General features: G+C 42.1%; 1 long non-coding RNA gene across 1 annotated transcript; it reads left to right on the forward strand.

Annotated features, from left to right (window-relative positions):
- The first annotated feature begins 12,599 nt into the window (after positions 1–12,599).
- LOC144589595 (uncharacterized) lies at positions 12,600–24,638 on the forward strand. Its single transcript, XR_013545798.1, has 2 exons — positions 12,600–13,192; positions 24,500–24,638. It is a non-coding gene; the product is annotated as an uncharacterized LOC144589595 (long non-coding RNA).
- Positions 24,639–24,962: the final 324 nt, after the last annotated feature.

A 24,962-nucleotide genomic window follows, 5' to 3' on the forward strand; every position in this document is an offset into this window, starting at 1 on the left:
CCCCCCCATGGTTCCTGAGATAACCAATGAGATGACTAATGGCAAAGACAGCCTTGGATTCGTTGAACAAAAAGTGACTGGATTGCCACTGGGATAAGATGTCATGTATAGTAGACTGGAAATCTGGAGACAAGATATAGAGAAATTGAGATTCAGAGCTTCTGTGAATAATTGTGTCGTATCAAGTCCTCCAATGTGTGTTTATGAGCCCCACATCCTGCTTCGGTCTAATTAAATGGAAAACAGTGAGTCAGTCTCCTTGGCATCTTTTGTTATGTGAAATGCAAGCACTGATTACACTGTTGGCTTTCTCATAGGAAGCAAACCAGAAGCCACGTATTGGAGCCAAACCTTAATTTTCCAAAAGACTGTGAAAGCTCAACCAATATCTATCGAAGCACAAATCACATCTTCCCCCAAATTACAGGTCGCACAAAAGGAGAACTGGGAATGAAGGATAGAAGATGTAGGGCACATGGGGAGAACATTATTAGGAACAGACAAAGGTATACCTCTTGCAAATGTATATACTTTTGTGGTTGTGCAATAAAATGCCAAATCATAACATATTGTGGCTTCAGAGGCAAGACATGAAGCTAGTTGTGGGAATATTTTTAGTATAGCACTAGAGGACTTTCTATGTCAAATTATACATTACGAAGAGGAAATTCCTTAAGTGCTAAAAGATATCTGCCATAGTGTGTTTCTTTGTGTGCCCTACACTTTGCAAATTATCCTGATCTGTTTTGTGATCGGTGATCAAGAGGTACGCATGGGCTGGACTTGAAGATACGATTGCTTCAACTTGAAATTCTTCCTGAATCACATCTTTAGAACACTAGTATGATTTCACTTCAGATTGACATGTTATCTATAACGTGTCATTTGATCTGAAAGTCCATATATCAAGTAGGATCGGCATGGATACTATGTACAGATGGATGTAACAATGAGACAAAAGCCAAACAACTCACTTGAGTTTTCACTTTTGAGAAATGCTCTTACCTATTTAGAAGTGGAGGGGTATTGGAAGTAAGAGAAAGATATATTATGTATCCAAGACTTTGTCCTGAATCTGGAATTGACCTCCATTAATCATTCTAAAGATTTCTGGGGTAGAATTTGCACTCTGCACATTCCCTGAGTAATCCAAGACTTTTCATAAACTGAGGTACTCCAGGACTGACTTCAGCCAGCTCTCTTTATACGTGCATATTCACTGTGAGATTTCTGATTGTTAGTTAGTTAGTTTGGTTGTCTGTTTAACTTTCTATCCTCTGTTTTTGAAGATCTTGGGGTTGGTATCATTTTTTTTTAAAAAAAGCCATTTTGAAATACAGTGGTGCCCCGTATAGCGAGGTTAATCCGTTCCGGATTAACCTCGCTATACGGAATCATCGCTAAACGGGTAGGGGAAAGGTATTGGAACGCATTAAACTTCGTTTAATGCGTTCCAATACCTTCGTTACTTACCCGTTCAGCGAGGATTCCAGGTGCCGGCAGCCATTTTTGCGCCTTCGCTAAGCGAGGGCAGGGCGCGAAAACGGCTGCCGGCAGCCATTTCCGGGCTTCCGGCGGCCATTTTGGAACCGTCGATCAGCTGTTCGGCGGCTCCAAAATGGCCGCCGCAATACCCAATCTTCGCAATGCGGGTTTTCCCCATTGCGAAGATCGGGTATGTTTCTGTATAGCGATCCCGAAAAAGGGATCGCTATACGGAAACATCGCTATACGGTGCACTCGTTAAGCGAGGCACCACTGTAATTACAAAATGAATTAAACAGTTTTAAAATATAACATGTGAGGAGCCCACCAAGTGGGCTGTGTGATGTCACCTGGCACCCCCTGGAAGGCCTGCTGGGCAGGGAGTCAGCAAGACCTCAGGTGAATGTTGAGATTAGTTGGCCTGCCCAGGAAAAGGAGGCAGCTGACAGGGATAAAAACCAGCATCTTGGTCATGAGGAGGGGGGCCAGGCTTTGTGAAGACATGGGGGCTATAAAAACAGATATGGAGGAGATAGAGGAGAAGGAAGAGCTGGGCAGGGTGGGGCACTCAGGGAAGGTCACTTGCAACCCCTACTCTTGGAGTGGGCTCTGATGCTCACACCACAAAAGCAGAGCCTCTAAGGACATTGTGCAACTGGGGTGCAAGAATACAGAACGCTGTGCCCCATGTCGCCACGCAGTGCATTACTTTCAGTGACAGGACAGAGCAGAAGGCCAGTGAGTAGCTCTTAAGTGCTTGGGTTGGTATATATGCAGGGAGAGGCACTCTTCAAGGTAGCGAGAGCTCAAGATTTCATCATGGCTTGAAATGTCATTACTTATCACACTGAACTCAGATTGGAAATGAACTGGCAGCCACTGCACCTCTGGAAATTTGAACTCGTGTGGTATAACTGTACAAAGACTTGGTAGGATACATGAGACACCATACATGACTGACAGGAATTTCATATCATCTCAACTCAAATCTAAGATTATAGGTGAAAACAAAATAAAAATAAAAAGTGAAAAAAGACAAAAAGGTGGTGGCACTTTAAAGACTAACTTTTATATTTTCAATGTGAGCTTTCACAGTCCATTTCATCAGACACAAGAGAAGGCAAATATTTATAAATGGCATGGGATATCAAAATACAGAGCTCATGATTGGTTGGTAAGAAATTCAGTTGGTGTTATTATGATTATAGTGTATTTCATATGCAGGTCTTTCATAGAAGTTTGTGCTCTAAAGAATGTGATAAATTAACAATGGTAAAATAACAATGGCAGAGTAACATGAATGTTAATTAGATTACAGACCTGCATATCAAAGACTCTATGATCACAGTGTTTAACATCCACTGACTTTCTTACCAACCAAACACGATTTCTGTATTTTGGTATCTATTCTTTCATGCCATGTTATATCTCTTTCTCTTATGTCTGATGAAGTGGACTTGTTCATGAAAGCTCACATTTTAAAAATCATAAAAGTTAGTCTTTAAAGTGCTACCATGCTTTTGTCTTTTTAAAAAAACTTTTTGTTTTTATTTTATTTTCACCTATAATGCTTGCATAGACTAACATGGCTACCCCTTCTACAACTCAAATCTAAGATGTTGTACAGGAAACAGCTCACAAATTTAGCAAAGTGCACTCAAGTACAGAGTAATCTAGTGATTAAACAACAACAACAACACCCAAGAAATCAAGCAATTCTCTTATTAATCTTAAGTGGAAATGGAATTATTCTTTTGTTCCACTTCTGTATTTTTATAGTATTTGGAAAGTGCAATATCAGGATTGACTGCTAGAGGGAACCAGATAAGATTTCCCACATTTTTGGCCTGCTGGCAACCACAGCAGGACATTTAGTGATCTTAGAGCTGTAGAGCTGGAAGGGACCCTATGGATCATAGAGTCCATCCCCTGTCAAGGAGACACAGTGAGGACCTGAACCTCCAACCTCCGGCTCTGCAGCCAAATACCTAAACCACTGAGCTGTCCAACAGTTCTGTTTGATAACATGTAAAACAAAACAGTTACTTGTGCCCTCAGGCAACAATAATAGTAACAGTAACTGGGCTGTCATGAGACAACGAATAATTTTTGAGATACAATGAAAGTAATGAGTTTCTTTTAAAATGCAACCTTCTGAGTTCTGATATAAGCATTGGGCCACTGGAAGCCACCACAAGCAAGCCATCAGGGATCAAAGATCAGTTGACTTATAAGGAGTAAGGCAGCCATCTGTGGCAGTAGATGCTTATAACAGGTCTGAGATCGGCTACTGAGATCTACAGATAGAGCTGTGGTGTCTATTCTACATACCCTAAGCTAGGTTGCTGTCCTCATGTGTGAGGTAAAATATCAGTAGTATGTGTTACAAACAGCTATGATGTCACCTGTCCTTCAAGGTTTAGGCTGGAGTGTTAACATCCAATGGTGGTCGGAAGGCGGGACATCAGGGGGAGGAGCTGGGATATATAGGGGTGTGTATGTGTGTGAGGGTCAGATCAGGATCTGTGAGTGTTGAGATGAGATAGTGATCAGATTGTGTGGAGATAGGAGTCTGTGTGAGCTAGAGCCTTTCTTTATGTGATTACCTGATTTATTTGTTATACCAATCTTAATGTACCAATCAATAAACTTTAGTTATTTTGTTTGAAATCCATTCCGGCCTGAAGATACTTACTGCAGGGAAAGGTTGGTGGCAGACTACCAGAAGAGTAACAGTGGAGTGACGTAGCGACCTTCCTTTGTGAGGTAGAAGGAGGCCGTTACAAAAATTTGGTGCCAGCTTGTGGGATACGAAGAGATCCAGTGAAGCCTTGGCTGAATCGCGCCCAGAGCAAGGGTATTTTAGTCAGGGACGTCCGAGTGGACGCGTGGGTGACCTTCTAGGACTTGTCTCAAGGGGAGAAAGTCTAGTAGAGGGGCGCTGAAACTCAGACTGGGGACTAAGATAGGGAAACTCTGAGGTGACCATCTTTGTGGGAAGAGTGACCCAAAAGGCAAAGGCTGTGGTGGGGCTGGCCTGTCCTGAGTTTAGTGGAACTCTGAGGGGACAGAGCGGAAGCCAAAAGACAGCAACGCTGAGGGAACTCTCCATTTAGACAGCAGAGCCTGAGGAGAGGCAGAGCTGTATGAATTAAGATTGGTACCAGAGACAGAGTAAAGAGAATTCACTCTGTTTAATAAGAGGCCTAGCGAAAGGGGCAGGAGCCCAGTTACTGTTTCTTTCTGTCAGTGCTGGAAAGGACAACGACAGTATATCTCACAGACTCAGAGTAAAGAAAAAATAGTGTTCTTTTAAACTGAGGCTTGAAAGTAGAAAACAACCTTTTGGGTGAAAGATTATGCCCTTGACAAGGAGAAAAATGACTGAACAAAGCCAGTTTGAGGAGGCAGTTGTCTCTGAGGAATAGTTTAGTGAGGAGGATGGAAGAATTCTCTCAGTTCAGGAGAAAGGGGCTTCAAGTGAAGAATTAGGAGACCTCAGAAGAATTGAGTTAGCGCAGGCTCATGAATTGAGAGTGAGGGAAATTGAGGCACAGATAGAAAGGGAAAGAATAGAAAAAGAGGCACAAATGGAGAAGGAAAGACTAGGAATAGAAAGAGAGAAAATGGAAATGGAAGAGAGATTACAGAGAGAGAAAATGGCGTTTGAGCTACGCAAACTTGAGTTGATGAATCAAAATAATAATAACAATATGAATTCAAGTACTGTTGAGGGTCAATTGTCAAAAGCTGACCTAAAGAAATTTCCAGTCTATAAGAAGGGAGATTGTCCCAAAATTTTCTTTTCCCTTTATGAGAGAACGTGTACAGATTTTTCTATAAAGGAGTCAGAAAAAATGACAATTTTGAGATCATTAATTAGTGGAAGCCTGGCTGAGGTGTACGCTGAAATGCCTATTGAGTTAATAAAGGATTACTCTGAGTATAAAAAGCTTGTATTTGCCCGTCATGGCATCAATGCTGAACAGCTTAGGCAAAGATTCAGATCACTCACCAAAAAACCAGATGAAACATTCACACAGTTAGGAGCAAATTTAGCTAGATATTTGGATAAATGGTTGGCACAGGAGGGAGTGCAGACATTTCAAGAATTGAAAGACATTATAGGGCTAGAGCAGTTTTATTCTCTTCTACAGGGGGAATTAAAATTTCAAGTCAAGGAAAGGCAGCCTAAAAACTTGAAAGAAGCCACAGAGATTGCAGATTTTATAACACAGATCAGAAAACCAATATATTCTGAGGGGAAAAATGTGAGGAAGACAGGGGAAAATTATAATAGATTATCTCAGGGACACGTTAGGAGCCAGCAGGGTGGAGGTAGCCATTTTGGAGGGAAGCCCTCAGAGCAGAAACAACAGAGACCACAAAATTTGGAGGGAAAGAGAAAATTTGATGAGAAATACTCTTGGAACAGCAAAAAATGTTATTACTGCCAAGAAAAAGGACATTTGGTCTCAAATTGTGAAAAACTAAAACACAGGAAGGAAAATTTACCTCAGAATATGAGTGTAAACAAGCCAAAAGCTGTTTATTGTGTTCAGAAGGAACAGAGAACTCCCCCGCTGGAAGGGACCGTTGCCATAGCAACACCAGCACCACTTGATACAACAGCTGAGTGCTGTGATGAAAGTATCCCTCTGGCTGAAATAAAACACTGTCTTCTGGTTAGAACAAATTCTCAACTTTTTGAGGCAGCTGGAGATAATATTGGGATTTTTAATCACCACTATTTAGCCCTAAGGGACACTTGCTCACAGGTGACCTTGTGTCATCCTGATATCATACCCCAGGAGTATATATTACCTCAGGAGAGTCTGACAATCAAAGGAATAGGGGAAGAGTTAATCGTTTTGCCAGTAGCTGAAGTTTTTGTGCGTTATAAAGGATGGCAGGGAAATTGGAGAGTGGGGATTTCTTCGCAACTGCCAGCCGCTGTTCTTGTGGGAACAGACTTGGCTGAACATGTTAAGAGGGTGTTAGTTCTTACACGTTCACAAGACCAAACAGAGACAGCTAAGGAAGTTACTGATGTTCATGAGGTGAGAGAAAATGAGGGTAGACAAGAAGCAGAAGCAGTTACACTTGAGTTACCTAAAAGCAGTATATTTTCACAAGAACATAAAGAAGATCTTACATTAAAAAGTTGTTTTGAGAAAGTGACAGGAGTGCAGTTAACCCCTGAAACTCCAGAGAGGTTCCACATCAAGCAGGGAATATTATACAGAGAGACACTGATGAATATCTCAAAAGGGGGAGATGGGATTCGAAGTCAGATAGTGGTGCCTGTAAAATATCGCCAGATGATCTTAGAAAGGGGGCACTCTGACATATTTGCTGCACACTTAGGAGTAAACAAGACCAAGCAAAGAATCACACAAAACTTTTATTGGCCTGAGATAGGGAAGCAAATTAAAAACTTCTGCCAAAGATGCGATGTTTGCCAGAGACAGGGCAACTACCGTGACAGAACCAAAGCCAAGTTATGCCCATTACCCGTGATCTCTACTCCATTTAAATGCATAGGTGTGGACATTGTAGGGCCATTGCCTAAGGTCACAAAGAGAGGAAACAGATTTATTCTCACTATTGTGGACCATGCCACTAGATATCCTGAGGCTATTCCCTTAAGTAACATAGAAACCAAAACAGTAGCTGATGCCTTAGTAAGTTATATGTCTAGGATGGGCTTTGCTTCAGAAATAATAACAGATTTAGGAGCATCTTTCACTTCTAAGCTCATGAAACGATTATGGCAAATCTGTGGGATTAAACATTTAGAAACTACCGCCTATCATCCTCAGAGCAATGGGTTAACTGAAAAGTTTAATGGGACCCTAATGAGAATGATCAGAGCTTACTTGGCAGAAAATCCAAACAACTGGGATCAGAAATTGCAATCACTATGATTCGCTTATAGATCAGTGCCACAAGCCAGTACAGGTTTTAGCCCATTTGAACTTTTATTTGGGAGGAAAGTGAAGGGACCATTTGAGTTAATTAAACAGAATTGGGAACAGATCACAGAAGATGATCCACAAGATGTAGTTACCTACATAGACACGCTAATGAATGACCTGAAAAGGAATTTAGAGTTAGCTTCAGAAAATCTACATGCACAGAAAACTAGACAGAAAACCTGGTACGATAAAAAGGCGAGGGAAAGACAGTTTAGCCCGGGAGATGAGGTACTTTGGTTAAAACCTTTCAAAGGGAACAAGCTACAATTAAATTGGGCAGGACCATATAGGATTATTTCAAAAATGAATGACCTAACCTACATTATTGAGGAAGAAGAACACCAAGGCAGGAGGGTAGTTCATGTTAACGCTCTGAAACCTTACTATAGGGAGGAACAGAGAGTTTTATTCGCAATGAAAGCTGCTGATAGGGAGGAGCATGACTTGCCTTATTGGGAAGGTAGGGGTGAAGTTAGGTACAACCCAGAGGAGGTGAGAATCAGCCCTGCACTCACCCTAGATCAGCAGAGAGAACTGAAATCGCTAGTTACCAAATATTATAAGGTCTTTTCAAACAAGCCTGGGTTAGCTAAGGGAGTGATGCATAGGATCCATACTGGAGATGCACCCCCACAGGCGGTAACCCCATACAGAGTAACAGGACCATATAAGGACAAGGTGTGCAAGGAGTTGGATGAAATGCTCAAGGAGAATATCATTGTACCATCTTCTAGCCCTTGGTCCGCTCCGATAATTCTGGTTGATAAGCCGGATGGAAGTGTTAGGTTCTGTGTTGACTATAGGAAACTAAACCTTGTGACCAAACCTGATGCTTACCCTATGCCCAGACTGGACAACCTGATTGAAACTATAGGGGGTTGTCAATACATCTCTTCATTAGACCTAGTTAAGGGTTTTTGGCAGGTGAGGATTGATCCTAGAGATCAAGAGAAGACCGCTTTTTGTAGCCCTTTCGGTTTATTTGAGTTTCGAGTCCTCAGTTTCGGCCTAAGGAATTCGCCAGCCACGTTCCAAAGGCTGATGGACCAGACTTTACAAGGGCTCAGTGATTTTACAGTAGCCTACATAGATGACATAGGTATCTTCAGTAACACCTGGGAAGATCACCTAAGACACCTAGAAGTAGTACTGCAGAGGTTAAGTGCGGTAGGGCTAACCGTGAAAGCAAGCAAATGCCAGCTGGGTAGCCCAGAAATAAAGTATTTGGGTCATGTTGTAGGGGGAGGAGTAATCAAGCCCCTAGAAGCAAAGGTAGAGGCAGTACGTGATTGGCCTAGACCCAATACCAAGAAAAGAGTAAGATCATTTCTTGGTCTGATAGGCTACTATAGGAAATTTATTCCTAGGTTCAGCGAGATGGCAGCGCCGCTGACCGAGCTGACGAGGAAGAAGACTGATGACCACATCCCATGGACCAGTGACTGCGAGGAGGCGTTCCAGAAGTTGAAGGAGGCACTAATCCACTATCCAGTGTTGCGTGCCCCAGACTTCGTGTACACAGATGCATCCAACGCCGGGGTAGGAGCTGTCTTGTGTCAAGCTGATGACAACGGAGACCAGCATCCAGTGTCCTACCTTAGTAAAAAGCTTCAGAAAGGAGAGAAACACTTAGCTACCATGGAGAGTGTCTTGCCATTGTGAATGCGGTTCAGAAGTTATCGCCATACATCTGGGGGAGACATTTTATCCTTTGTACGGACCACTCCCCACTGAGGTGGTTAAAGACTATGAAAACCCACAATAGTAAACTGATGAGGTGGGCTTTGCTGTTACAGAATTTCGACTTCGAGGTTAAGGTAGTCAAAGGGACGATGAACTGTGTGGCTGACGCCTTATCCCGAAGACCAGAAGAGTGAAGACGACCAGATGGACTTTGTAAATTGGCTAAAGTGGTTTAACTGTTTATGAATATGGGTTTGTTGAAATGTTGTTCTGTATATGTATATGGAAATGAGTTATTGTGTGTAAGTATTTTTTGATGAACAGAACAATTTAAGTGTATGTTGAATATTGATGATAAGTATTTGAAATGGAAGAAATACTGTAATGTGTTGTGATATTTTAGAGTGAAAAGATGATTAATGTGGTAAGTATTTGGGTAATGTAATTTTATGGAAATGTGTTGACTCTACTCCTAGTTGTTTTGGGAGAAAAGCAATCTAGCTTTCCCCCACAAAACAACTTATAAAGGGAGGAGGTATGTTACAAACAGCTATGATGTCACCTGTCCTTCAAGGTTTAGGCTGGAGTGTTAACATCCAATGGTGGTCGGAAGGTGGGACATCAGGGGGAGGAGCTGGGATATATAGGGGTGTGTATGTGTGTGAGGGTCAGATCAGGATCTGTGAGTGTTGAGATGAGATAGTGATCAGATTGTGTGGAGATAGGAGTCTGTGTGAGCTAGAGCCTTTCTTTATGTGATTACCTGATTTATTTGTTATACCAATCTTAAGGTACCAATCAATAAACTTTAGTTATTTTGTTTGAAATCCATTCCGGCCTGAAGATACTTATTGCAGGGAAAGGTTGGTGGCAGACTACCAGAAGAGTAACAGTGGAGTGACGTAGCGACCTTCCTTTGTGAGGTAGAAGGAGGCCGTTACAGTATGTAGCATGGGAAATCTACCATATTTATTTTTGCCTCAGACAGCAAAATAGGATCTGGAAGGATCTGGAAGCTGAGTCATGGCAACTGGACTTCTTTCTTATTAGGTTGAAACGTTTCAGTTCTCATCCAAGTAGCTTCTTCAGTCTGAGGAGAGTTGGTAGGAGACCCCTGATATATCTTCCATATTGAGTTCACTTTCCCCTGGTCTGCATAGGTTTGTTAGATGGACAAAGGATGGGGGAGTGAGTGAGAATCCCACTTCTGCAGTCCTTCTCCACCCATTGTCATGGGTCGTTAACAGTTGTTAACAGTGGTCTTTCTGGTGAGTGTGGTCCTGATCTTTCTGGGGAGGGATGAAAGGGCAGCATGAAAGTAGGAGACAGATTGGAGGCCTTAGATACCATCTGTCTCCTATTTATCATGCTGCCCTTTCATCCCTCCCCAGAAAGATCAGGAAGATCAGCTTCCAGATAACCTCACCTGGATGACTGAGAATCTTCACAGGTAACAGAAGGATGTTCATATAGGAGAGAGCATAGGCATGGACCTTGCTTCCCTAGAAAGTAGAACAAAAATCAGTTGTAATTAAAAGTGATTAAGATTTGTTTAAACATCAGGGTAACTTTCTGGGTGATAAGAGTGGTTCAACAATAACATCAGTTACCTAGAAGACTGACGAACTACTCTCCCAGCCTTAAGAAAAGTCATGCTGACTGGTGGGGAGTGGGGGGTGAGATCTTGAAATTGTAGTGCAGAAAAGGATTTTTTTTTTTTCAAATTCTAGCTATTTCCTTCTGGAAGTCTCTGAACAGAGTCTAGACAGCTGTCTATTAAAGATGTTCTTATACTGATCTGGCGACTGGAGTAGATAGCACAGAAGATTCCCTCCATCTGCAGGATCCTTTGTACCATATTTAACACACACAGGATTTTGTTCAGTTTTGGAAGCTAAGCAGGGTTGGGAGTGGTTAGTACCGTATTTTTCCATGTATAAAACAACACTTTTTTCTAAAATAATTGGGGGGGATTGAAAGTCATTTTATACACAGAAGGAGGCAGAGGTAAAGGAGAACTTATGCGCACCCAGGCACCTCTTGCCACTGCTGCCACCACTGCCCCTCCAGTGCGACTGCCAGGGCTCACCTCCAGCTCATGCCGCTGCCTTGTCCCCTCCGGTGGTGGAGGCAGCAGCAGCAGGAAGCAGAGGCAAAAGAGCACTTGCACAGGCTCGGGCGCCTCTTGCTGCTGCCTATTGATTGCTGCTGCCGCATCGCTTCCTCCAGTGCTCCCTTCAAGCAGGGGATAAGGCAGTGATGACATGAGCTGGAGGTGAGCCCCGGCAGTCGCAATGGAGGAGGTGATTGGGCAGCAGAGGCAGCAGCAGCAGGAGACATAGGTGGGGGAGCAGTTGCCCATTAACTGCTCCTCCGCCTCCGGCAAGGGTCAAAATTAGGGGATCATCTTATACTTTGGGGGGTGTATACATGGAAAAATACGGTATGTAGTTGGAAGAATGCCCAAGAACTAACTCTACCTGGCGGAGGTAGTAAAGAATCCTGCCTGAAACCTTGAGCAGCCACTGCCAGTCAAAGTGGGCAATACAGTGGTGCCTCGCTTAATGAGCGCACCGTTTAATGATGAATCCGCATAGCGACACGTTTTTTGCGATTGCTAATGCGATCGCATTGCGATGTTTTAATAGGCAAAACATCACATTGCAATGATCAGTAAGCGTTTCGCTTACCAATCTTCGCATTGTGATGTTTTGGGAACAGCTGATCGGCAGTTCCAAAATGGCCGCCGGGTCAACAAAATGGCCGCCCACAGCGTTTTCGCGCCTTGCCCTCGCTTACCAGATGGTGAAAATGGCGGCTGAATGGAGGATTCCCCACATAGCGGTGAGTTTTTCCCCAATAGGAGTTTAATGTGTTCCTATGGGTTCCCCCCCCGCATAGCGACGAATCCGGATAGCAACGTTAATCCTGGAACGGATTAACGTTGCTATGCGGGGCACCACTCTAGTAGGAAGGTGAACCAAACATATGGTTCATTATAAATCAGGTTCTTATATTTTCCTGTTTCTATGATAATTAGTACAGTATGTGCTTTCCGTTGTTCCAGTAGTTTCTTTTCCAACTGCATTTTTGTGTGTAAGGTGGAGAAGTATCATCTTGTTTGTTTCTTTTAATTCCTTGGGTGCTGTGCTGCACTTCAGAGGGCAGGAACTGTGCTGGTCAGGAAATGATCCCAGGAACTCCCCCTTGCCAAAAACATCTAGTCCAAGTTTATGTCATGGAGAACAGGCCATATCAGTGCCTTAGAAATATAGATAAAGAGGGACAACTTCCTTATGTCTGGCATTGGTAACTGCCTATCAGTTCCCTTTCCTTTATTTCAATGAACATACCAGGCTTATATTGACAGTGGCTCAGATTATTCTTCAGGAGCTGTAATAATTGCACCATTCGATCTCTTCCATGTTTGTGTTACCATGCTCTCTCTTCAGCACACATACACACACTAATTCTGGTTCTCACAAAGCTCTAACAACAGGCATTCTTTGAAACAGTGTAAGAGACAGCATGCTGTTCTTTTAGTAAGGTGAAGATTAAAAGTTAATCTTTGCGGTTGTCTGGGAGACTAGTGGCCACTTTAAGTTGATGGATGCCTTGGCTACTGAGCACTCATCACTTGCTCAATGTGTTCTTAGCATGCGGCTGGTAGCCCATATTTAGGATGCTTGAGTGGTCCTCTTTAAAAATACTGATTCTGTTCATGAGTAGTTTTCTAGGGGAAAGGGAGCATATATAAACAGGGTCTAGCTTAATAAATCAAGTAGTCTTATAGAGTGCAGCTCAGTCAGGGCAGGTGACTCCAATGTGGGTTGGGATAGTAAATATGCTCCAGATTCAAGTGCCGAACCAGTTTTAGGGATGCACCCAGTGCATTGAATAGCTCCTGAAAAGTTCAGACAAAAACAGTGGATTCACCCCATGACAACACTGGAGTCACCATCTTCCACTGTTGTTGACTTAAAACATGGACATGAGCTGAGAACACCAGCCAAACAGCACTGGAAACTGAAGAGAACATCCACCAGGTAACATTATTGATTTGACTTTGATTTGAATTGGCTTCTCCTGGTGGTTAAATGAAATTATAAAACCAATTCTCTGATGGAGGCTTGCCATGTTGCTGTTAGAATTATTGCATGCTTGTATGTTGCCTTTAAGAGGCTTTAGCTGGGAGGGACCTTTCTGGATTGGGGTGAATTTCAATCTATCCAGCAGTGGCCAATTGTTCGCTCTCTGCCTGGAAACCTTGAAGAGAGCCATGCCTCTCTCTTCAAGTCTTCTTTTCCTGCTCTTTTCAGTCAGAAGTGTTCTGTCGTTTTAGCAATGTAGTCAAACAGTCTGAAGATAGTTAGAGATATGTAGTCTGTAGACCGTTAAAGTCAACCATGTTAGTCATGAAGCTAGTTAACCATTTAAGCTCTGTTCATGTAACTGTTTAATGTTTTTCTATAGAATATTGTTTGTTTTGATCTATGAAGAACTGTGAGTAAATGGAAGATTTATTCTTTTCTCTTACCAGCTTTGCTGAGTGAATTATTGAGACAGTAAGTGGTAGTTGAGGAAAACTAAGCAATAAACGGTGATCTACTGAGGGGAGACTTGAATCTAATTGTGCTCTGTATGCTCCTGAACTTTTATCTGCTGTGTAGTTAGCAGGTTTTTAAGTGACAAAATATCCCACACTTTGCCAATAGTTGCTGTATAGCCTTTTCCCCAGCCAAAAAGAAACCTTGAGTTTCAAAAAAAGTCAAGGGCTGGGGGGAATGAAGAGTTGGTGAATAAATTCCAAACAAATGTTTTCTGGGGAGGAGTTTGAAACCATACACCCCCACAAGCTGTTTGCAGACTGGCTCTGAACTAATCTTAAGAAGCAGACCTGGCATGAACAGCTGCTGTGAAACGTAGGACTCTAATTGTATAATTTTTCTCAGCTAGCCACAAGATCCTGGTTCACAGCCTAAGAAAGATGAATTATAATCAGAAGCTAGCTGACTGCTGTTTGCTTGATTTCTTTAGTGGTCTAATAAAGGTATCATTTGCTCTTGCATTTGTATTGTTTTTGAGGACCACACCACCTTTTTCTATTCTTTTTAAAAACTTTTGGAGATCCAGAGTCACATGGAGGGATTCTGTTCCCAAGAGAAATCCCTACTTTAGAGAAGGTATTTTCCTTTGGACATGGCCCAGAAGGAAACTGAGTTTCTTTTGCTGATAATGATCAATCCCCCCCAATGTAATGTGCATATTTAAAAACATTAAAAGCAAAGGTGGATTTAATGTTTATTTTAGCATTCAGTGCTGGAGAGGTGATAGGAGATCTATTTTGTTCAAGACCAGCTAATTCCCAGCAGTTAGTATGTAGGCTGTGGAAATCAACTCAAGAGTATCAGAAGATATGAAGCAAAAGGATTTCCAGTGTTCAAAAACACTCCCTAAATGTTTCAGCTGCTTGGCAAACTATCTGCTTCCTTCCTTCCTCCCCCCTCCCGCCAGCTCTAGTTGTCTGTGTTTCCACTTTCCAATTTATATAAGACATATAAAGCAGGATGAAATACTTTCCACACCACTGAAAGCTATCAATCGTGGAAATAAAGTAACCAGCTGAAAATCAAAAGTGTTCAGGGCAAGTTGCTGAAAGCCGATATTTCAAATTACCCATAGAAAGGTTGAAAGTATGGATGATTTTTCACCTATACAACCTTCCCGTAATTTATTATCATGCTGGACATTTCATCATAACAATATATTCCAGCACTGACTCCTCTCTTCCTGTAGAGCTTCTTAGTAACCAAACTTAGAAAAGAACTTTTAAAACTGAGCTATAGTGTAGTATTTTAAAAAGAAAGAACAAACATTGTGTTAGCTTTTCATCTGATGAAGTGGGATGCAGTAAATACTCAACAAATTACTGGCATGTCACTAGATGGACAGTATACAAATTAAACCAACCAACCAACCAACCAACCAAACAAACAAACAAACAATCATGTTAGCCTTTGATTGAATTGCTGGATAGCTTAGTGGTTTAGGCATCTAGCTGAGGAGCCAGAAGTTGGGAGTTCGATTCCCCACTGTGCTCCCTTGATTGGGCGGACTTGATGATCCATAGAGTCCCTTCCCAGAGTTTGGTCAAATTCATGTTGGTTTGACCAAACTCCGGGAGGCAGTGGAAGACAGGAGGGCCTGGCGTGCTATGGTCCATGGGGTCACGAAGAGTTGGACACAACGACTAAACAATAACAAGTTTCCCTTCCAGATCTGCAATTCTAAGATTAATAAAGTACAACAACACTCTTCATTATCAATGCATCACTACTTTTGATGACAATTTCTTTCATTTTTAGCAACTAATCTCCTCCTTGGAAATTAGGAGAACCATTATTGCTGTCAGGAATATGGCATAGAAATAGGAGATGGTTATGCCTAATGTACTCCTCTGTTCTTGGTTATCTTTCCAGCACATGCATAATTTGAGCTTGGAAAAGTTACTCTTTTTTAAAAAAATACCATTCCACCAGAGTCCCAGAACTAGCATGCCCAAATATCATGCTGGCTAGAAGATTCTGGGAACATAGTACAAACAAGCAAACACACAAACAAACAAATAAATGTAAGCTTTGAATCATTCATTGAGGACTGTGACCTTCCAGACTGTGGAGCAGATTCGGCCTATGAGGCTTCCCATCCCCCGTGCCCCCTTCCTAAACATGCACCTCAGATAAGGTCATTCTATTTTCTCTGTGTACATCAAGAAAGATGTAGCCCACTTATCCATGCATGGAGAGGGAAATGGCAAGGTCTGGTGAGGGAAAAACACGAGATCTGTTTTCCCCCTGTCATCATACTACATACACATCATATGTGACTCTCTCTGCATTGGGCAAAAGATAGCCCTTTTCTTTATGTTCAGTGAGGAAAATAAGATGATCTGGCCACAGAAGAAGAGAACATGGATCTCTCTTTGCATAGATTGTTCTGTTTTCCTGTGTATGCAGAGAAGAATGGGTCTAAATGGCATGATCATATATATCTGAATGGCACTGGAGCAAGAAAGTAAGTTAGTACTCTTGACTTGGGTTATGATAAACTGCTGAGTACCAATGAGACCTCTGGAAGAAAGAAGTTTATGTACATGTATGTAGAAACTGCCGGCTATCTATATCAGTGGTGCCCAATCTTGGGTCCCCAGATGTTCTTGGACTAAAATTCTGAGAAGCCTTCACCACCAGCTGTGCTGGCCAGGATTTCAGAGAGTTGTCATCCAAGAACATCTGAGGACCAAGGTTAGGAACCACTATATGATTCTGACATTTTGCATCTTTTACCAATGATGTACATATATTATTCAGACATTTTATGGACAATGAAGGTTGGTGACATTTATAGAGGAAGCTCTTAGCAGTTTGTTTTTTAATGAGTAATGCTCATTGTTTATATTTCCTGACCTGGATTCCTCAGGGTCAAATTGGGATGTTCCCAACTATGATATTTTTTGCTAAGGTCAGAGTGCAAGGACAGATATGTCTTGTGCTGTGTTTGTATTCAGTTAGCACGAAAGAGGAAGCAGAAGAGGCAGCTCAAATGCTCAAGGGCCTGCAAAATCCCCCATAGGAGAAACAGAGTTGCAACAATTGGACCTTTTGGGCTTAAATAAAAGGCAAATAAGGGAGGTAGAGAGATGCACAGAATGATGCACAATGAGAATCAGAATAGTGAGAGATTTTATCTCTGTCTCATAATACTTACAACCATAGTCAACTGTTGAAAGAGAATGATGGAAGACTCAGGACAAGGAAAAGGAAGTATGTCCTCATGTATGGTTAAACTATGGCACTCATGAATACATGACTGTCAACTTGGATGGTTTTAAAATGGGGAATAGACATGTTCATGGAAAATAAGACTATTGATAGACACCAGTTTACATCTATATCTGTATCTCCATCTATGTTGTCTCCAATATCAGATGCTGTAGAATATTAGAATATGGGGGTGGGGTGCTATCATCCTCCTGATCAAAAACTTAAGGGGGACCTTGAAATGAGGAGACACATCAGGGAGGTGTCGAAGAGGGACAGGATTGCAATCATGGGGGACTTCAGTTATCCTCACATTGACTGGGTCAATGCATGCTTGGGTCAAGAAAGAGAGCCTGGGTTTCTTGACATGCTAAATGACTGGGCCTTGGAGTAACTTGTCATGGAGCCCACCAGAGGACAGGGGACTCTGAATTTAATATTGTGTGGTACTCAGGACCTGGTTAGGGATGTGAATGACACTAAGCTGCTAGGGAATAATGACCATGCTGCGATCGTTCTTGCCATATATGTTGGGGGGAGAGTGTCAAGCAAATCTGATACAAAAACCCTTGATTTCCAAAGGGCGGACTTCTCTCAGATGAGGAAACTGGTTATAAAGAAGTTGAAAGGGAAGGTAAAAATAATCCAATCTCTCCAGAGTGCATGGAGCCTGTTTAAAACAACAGTAGTTGAGTGCATGGCGGCAGTGAAGAAGGCCAATTCCATGCAAGGCATCATTTAAAAGTGGATTGAAAATAAAACAACCAACATTATAATGCCATTGTACAAAACGCCAGTAAGGCCGCACCTGGAGTATTGCATACTGGTTGACACACCTCAAAAAAGACATCATAGAACTGGAAAAGGTGCAGAAGAGAGCAACTCAAATGATGACTGGGCTGGGGCAGCTTCCTTATGAGGAAAGGCTGCAGCGTTTGGGGCTCTTGAGTCTAGAGAAAGGGCGCCTGAGCGGGGGGGACATGATTGAGACATATAAAATTATGCAGGGGATGGATAAAGTGGATAGAGAGAAGCAATACCAGAACCAGGGGACATCCACTCAAATGGAGTCCTGAGAGAGTGAGAACAGTGTAATGCGCTCTACATGGGGCTACCTTTGAGACTGATGCGGAAGCTTCAGATGGTGCAGAATGCGGCAGCCAGACTACTTAGTGGGATGAGAAAACACCAGCATATCTCTCCCACTCTGGCTGCCTTGCATTGGCTGCCCATTCATTTCCGCATTGATTTTGAAGTGTTAATGATGACATATAAAGCCCTAAACAGTTTAAAACCTCGATATCTAGCAGAATGCCTTCTCGCACCTAGATCTACTTAAGTCACTATAGCCAGGAAAGACGGCTGAGGGGCCTAACGCCGAGAGAGGCCCAGAAAGAAAGAACTAGAAACCGGGCCTTCTTGGCAGTAGCCCCTCGACTTTGGAACAGCCTGCCATCAGAGATCCACCTGGCACCCTCGCTGGGTGTTTTAAAGAGCCAATTAAAGACTTGGCTTTTTAGGCAGGCCTTCCCTCCTGTCAATACTTAACTTTTATTTCTTACTTAGTCTTTTGTTCATATTTTCCCATCTTGAGTAATACTTTATTGTCGATTTAATTTTTGTTTTAACTGTTTTATGAATAATTTTATTGCAAGCTCCCATGAGTAGACATTGTCTAGAAGGGCGGGAAAAAACCTAGTGAGTGAGTGAGTGAGTGAGTGAGTGAGTGAGTGAATGAATGAATGAATGAATGAATGAATGAATGAATGAATGAATGAATAGAGGGAAGCACTACCAGAACCAGGGGACATCCACTCAAAGGGAGTGTTGAGAGACTGAGAGCAGACAAAAGAAAATATTTATTTACCCAGTGTGTTGTTAGTCAGTCAAACTCCTTGCCACAGGATGTGGTGATGGCATCTGGCCTTGATGCCTTTAAAAGGGGATTAGACAGATTCCTGGAGGAAAACTCCACTGCAGGTTACAAGTCACGATGGGGATGTGTAATCTCCAGGCTTAAAAGTAAGGTACCTCAAAATGGCAGATGCAGGGGAGAGGTATCAGGAGACCCCATGTGCTCCCAGAGGGATCTGGTGGGGCCACAGTGAGATACAGGATGATCCAGCAGGGCTCTTCTTATGCTGTCTCACTCATATTCTGCTTCCGTGCTTATCTTAGCCACTGGCAAGAGTCCTACTGAATTCTTGTAAGGTTTGTTTATGTAAGGTTTGCATGCCTTGCTATGACTAATTGTGGCTAATTGACAAGGTGCTGGTGTATATCTGGTTATATGCCTGGTCACATGCCCAATTACATACCTTACTAATTATATCCTGTTAGCCATAGCAACTTAACCAAACCTTAAACCAGTGGTTCCCAACCTTGGATCCCCAGATATTCTTGGACTGCAACTGCCAGAAGCCTTCACCACTAGCTGTGCTGGCAAGGGCTTCTGGGAGTAGCAGTCCAAGAACATCTGGGGACCCAATGTTGAGAACCACTGCCAACACCAATAGGATTCGGGTGAAAGTGAGAGGAGAGAGCTGGGCTAGAGGTGGCTTTGGTCTGACTCAGGAGAGCTCTTCTTATGCTGTTACATTCTTTAAACTGGGGTTGGTAGCAGTGATGAACAAAGGATCACAGAAGAAACAGTTTTTACAAATACATAAATTAATTAAGGCTTGATGCATTTCAAAAAACATAGATTTTCTTAGAGGCACTTAGCAACTGGCAAAACTGAGCTCCTTAGTTCTCTCATTTCATAAAGGGACATATTAAGACGCTGAAGCTTTAATTGCATCAAAATATCTGAATCGTAATTGTTCTGAATTCAGTGCATGCTGTCTTAGCAAAAAGTTAACCTTTCCCTTGCTATCTGCAATCGTTCTTCTTTGTGGATGGTTTAGAAGCTGAGTATTTTTTTTGCTCCAGAAGACAGATAATTTAATCTATTCAGGTAAGTGTGATAATAGTACATTACAAACCCGAGTCTATCATGTGCCATTACAAGAACTGGGGAGACGTCCATAATAGCTTCCTCTATGGAGCGTGTCAGTCTTGTGAGTTAACAAAGGATGGATGGATGCTGTAAAGAGAGGTGTAATGTGGCAGAAAAGCAAAACCAATGAGTAAGTGATCCTGATGTTAAATGAACTGAATCACAATACAGTAGAAATATAACCAAATAGAAATGCTCTATTTTTCCTGCTAAAATAAATATTTAAAATAATTTAATGGACTGTAAATTCAACACTATTGCTATCTAATTAACAAGGAACCAAAAGTTTCTTTAGAGGCTTTTGTTCAAACTTGACTGCAGTAGCTTCCAGATGAATGGCCTGAAAGCTCCTAATTTTAAAAAGGACATTGTCCAGCTGTTCTGCATTTTTCTTCTTAAAAGAATTATTTCATGGAAAGAAAAAAAATGGACACATTATAAGGGTGCATAAATTTAGGAACTATGAAGAAGCTTTTCTGCATCTCTTATAATAGCAAAACCCAATGAGTCAGCCAGTAAAGCTAAACGGTGGGAGGTTTTGAATGGATAAGTAGATGCACTTTTTAATGTTGCACACACTTAAAAGGTGCAATTCCAACTTGGGTGGCTTGAAAAGGGAATGAGATAAATTCAGTTTCCAAAGAAGCAGCAGTGTTTTAATCTGTTTTTAATCTGTTTCAACAAGTTTGGGGGAAAGCAGGGGCGGGGGAGGAAAAAAGTTAATGACAAAATGCTGTACTGTCTTAAAGATTTGGTTTGCTTCAATGTAAGCTTTTGAGGAACAAAATCTATATAGGTCCCCCCTCCCCACTTTCCCTCCTGAATGTTGCCAACAGAAGATGGATTTGGGGAAGAAAGAACTATGAGTAGCTAGTAGGCAAATGGCTATATAAATTGCCTCCAATATTGACTCTGACAGCTCAGTGAATTAGGTATTTGCTGCAGAGCCAGAGGCTGGAAGTTCAATCCCCCACTGTGTGAGCCTGGATAGCCTTGGGCAAGCTGTACAGTCCCACGATGCTCCCAGAAGATGGGAATGGTAAACCACTTCTGAGTACTCTCTACCTAGAAAATCCTGAAAAGGCTCTCCATAAATCAGAATTGACATGACAGCACACAAATGAGTGTTCTATAACTGTACAACAAAAGTTGGTGGGTGCAGAGGTTGCAGTTGTATTCATGTCCATGTTGTGCTGGTGTACCCTCCACTGAGAAATGGCTGCTGCTCTGTGAACAGAAAGCAGGACTAGGTACCTCATTGGTCTGGCTCCTCTTACGTTCTTCTGACAGGTCAGAAATGGGGAAAAAAAAGAAAATTTCCCTGAGTTTCTAAAAGAACACTCGAAATAAAATCTGGAAGTCAGAGGAAAAGAATATGAAAAAATATCACTGGTATAGAAGCATTTTCCCCTGGTTTCAGAAATGAACAGTTAAAAAAAAAAGACTGGCACAAATAAAAACTAATCGTTGGGCTTCTTGGAAATATAATTTATAAAGACGTTATATCATTCAAACTTTCCCCTCAACTTCATTGGTTCTTTCTTACTGGTCCAGTTGGAACTTTATTCCAGTTAAACAGTGGCTGCAGATTGTTCTGAGTCTGACAAACTAGCTGTACAGCACATACAATAAACTGGCTCCAGGAGGTAGGCTCAATGAAACTACTTTTTAAAATGATAGATTTTAAATGATAGATACAGACGGCTTGACTTACAGACTTTTCGAGTTACAGGCTTCTCTGGCAGCAAAATTTAGATTCGACTTGCAGCTGGAGAATCAACCTACAAGACCAGAAAAAAACCCAAAATGGAACAAAAATAGAATAAAAACTGCCAGTGATGGGATTAATCGGTTTTCAATGCATTGTAGGTCAATGGAGATTCAATGTACAGACTTTTCGACTTGCAGCCACTGTTCCAATACGGATTAATTCCATAAGTAGAGGGTCCACTGTATCTTGTTCCAGGGTTTGTTCTAGGGGCGCCGTTTCCCATGTGTCAACAGCAATTCTTCTGAGTTCAAAGCTTTCACATAATTGGAAAGTACATGGTTAGCTAAACTAAGAACCACTCCCCAGTCTTTTACTGCTCTCCCAAAAAGAACCAGCCGTTTAAAGTAAACTCTGGACTTGAACCCAATAAGCCATGCTCTCTTAATTATGACGAAGTGGCATCAAAATGTTGCCCCATCTCCAGGCCTGTCATCCCATTTTTCGGGTCCACACATTAGCAACAACTGCAACATTACAAACCACATCAAATTTCAATGTTCTCTCATGCTAAGGAACATTAACACTAATTAAGTACAGCCCCGCCTCAAACATTCTCTATTTATGTCATCCATCCATGCCAATTGTTCTCCTGGCTAGGAATAGATTATAAAAGCTTTTCTATTATTATGTTTATATTTAAAATATTTTTATCCCACCTTTCTCCTTAAGAAGAACCCAAGGCAGCTTTTTGACCCCTGGTGGGGCTAATAGCTGTCTTGGGTTATAGGGATTTTCTTGATGTGAGGGATGGATAGATACCCCTTTGCAACCCCTTGCACCAATAAAAATGTACAGCATGGGAAAAGTTCTCTCTTTTTGTACTATAATCCTTGCTTGCTTCAACCTGTACAGCCAGTAGCTATGTCTACTTTGAAATTTTGGAAGTTTTAAGTTAAACAAGGAATTCTTCCAAGATCTATAAACCATCAGAATAGTCTACAGATTTGTTATAAAGCATATTACAAAATGTCAGGAAATCAGATAACGGATCTCCTATACATTGGTTTTGAAAGATCAGTCAGCCTCTGCTTGGTAGCTGGTGATCTCCAGCTACAGAGGTGGTCAGTCAGACTGCCTTCACATGTAGGAGGCTAACTGAAGCCAGCAAGAGGACCACAATTGTTTTCCTGAAACTGCATCATATCAGGAGTGAAGTGTAAGATAGCTGGGATTTTCCTGCAATTGTGTGATTTGGGAATCCAGGCTTTGTGATACTGACCAGGCCTAGTCTTGTAAAATAGACTTTGAAGAGACCTCTATAAGGCCTCCCAATATAAACAAGCAATAATATGAAAAGAAAAGAAAAGGCAGGCTTCACACAGTGGCAGCATGATTAGCAAATCAATGAGAGAACAGAGTGTGTGAAGGAGGTCAGAGTTTGATAATAGCTATATGAATCCATTTTCTAATTTGGCTGGTGTGAATGTCTTTGCTATAGGTTTCCTAGCAAACACAGGAAAATTTTGCCCACAGGCAAAACAATTTATAATTATTTTGGTACGCTCAAGAAGTGCTGTCATCTTGTAAATGCTATGGAGAAACAAATATCAACTGTTATGAAATACTTTTGCCTGATGCTCTTTTGTCCATAAAACACGGCAGCGAAGAGTATATTAGCCTGCAAATGACAGAGAATCACTACAGAATATGGTCCAAAAGGAGCAAGAAAGAAAGCTAGCCCAGCACTCTGCCTCCTTTAGTCATCAAATACCATTATTCGCATTGTGTGAATTCCATTTGGAGAAGCAAGACAGATGCTGTAGCACTTCAAAGAAAATGTCCTTTCCAAAAGCCCAAAGATTTGGTTCCTAGGAGTGTCAGCCCATTCTACTCACTGAACCTTCAGCTCAGCTAGAACAATGGACTGTTTGCTCCTGGACAAATTAGCCCCCTTTAGTAGTGTCCCCTGTGATTGAAGAGCTGGTTCTCAAAACTTGGGTATTAAAACAATTGACCATATTATATGCAATCACTAGACTCAGTCCTATTGCTGATTTATGTCTGCATAGGGAAAATCACATCGTCTTGGTGGGAAATTGCTATCATTAACAAGGTGTTGGTTGCATTCCAGGGTGCACATATGATTGTATATTCTGGCATGTGCCCAGAAATGCAGCCACCGTCTTGTTACAGAGCAGCAATTTGTCATCAAGATGTATGCCATTTTTTTTACCCAAGTGACAATAGGATTCTGGCTAGCTGTACAGTGGTGCCTCGCTTAGCGATCACTCTGTTGAGCGACGAAATCGCTTATCGACGGAGTTTTTGCGATCGCAAAAGCGACCGCTTTGCGATGGTCCCTATGGGGTTTTTTTTGCTTTGCGATGATCGCGGGGAAGCGATCATGGCAAAGCGACCCTTTTTTAACAGCTGATTGGTGGTTTCAAAATGGTCACCGGGAAAACAAAATGGCCACCGGGAAAACAAAATGGCCACCCGCTGTGTTTCCTTGCTTAAGAGGCTGCGAAAATGGCTGCCCCTATGGAGGATCTTCACTTAAAGGTTAGTTTTTAGCCCATAGGAACACATTAATGGTGTTTTAATGCGTTTCTATGGGCTTTTAAATATCGCTTATCGATGAAATCGCTTAGCAATGTTTTTTCCGGAATGGATTAACGTCGCTAAGCGAGGCACCACTGTAGTTGGCAGGCACAACTTCGGGATGAAGTTGTCAGAACATTGGTCAGTGGATACGCCTGGGTTGAAGCTGGTTGACAGCAGTGGATGAGCTTGCCTTAGTTATTTCTTTCTCTTTCTCTTGCAGGGCCTGAAGCTTCCTCTTCCCCGGGGGAAGCGAGGGACCAGAAGGCAGTCATCCTGTTGGAGCTGAACCAGGCCGTTGTCTCCGCTGAGGATGCACGTTTAGCCTCTTTTCCAAAACCAATAATTTTTTTTTTCTGGAATGGTTTTGAAGTGTTGTCTTGTTTGTCAGGGGCTGCACGGGATTATCTTCCCCATCCCCTCATTATATCTGGGGACCGATGCCTGGGGGTGGGTCTTTGTGAAGTCATGGTGTGGGTCCTTGTGATGTCACAGGAACTGGGACCATAATATTTCTCCATGCATGTGTGAGGGAGTGAGCTAGGCATTGGGGTTTCCCTGCCTGATTTCCTAAGCAAGTATATTGTGTGTTATGTTGGACAGACACAAGAAAGCCTTGGTGCCATTCGAAGAGGTTTGGAGTTAGGTACTCAAACACTATGGCCACCCCGTAACAGTAAACGAGA

Source organism: Pogona vitticeps, chromosome 5 (genome assembly GCF_051106095.1).
Source record: "Pogona vitticeps strain Pit_001003342236 chromosome 5, PviZW2.1, whole genome shotgun sequence".
Taxonomy (NCBI): Eukaryota; Metazoa; Chordata; class Lepidosauria; order Squamata; family Agamidae; genus Pogona; species Pogona vitticeps.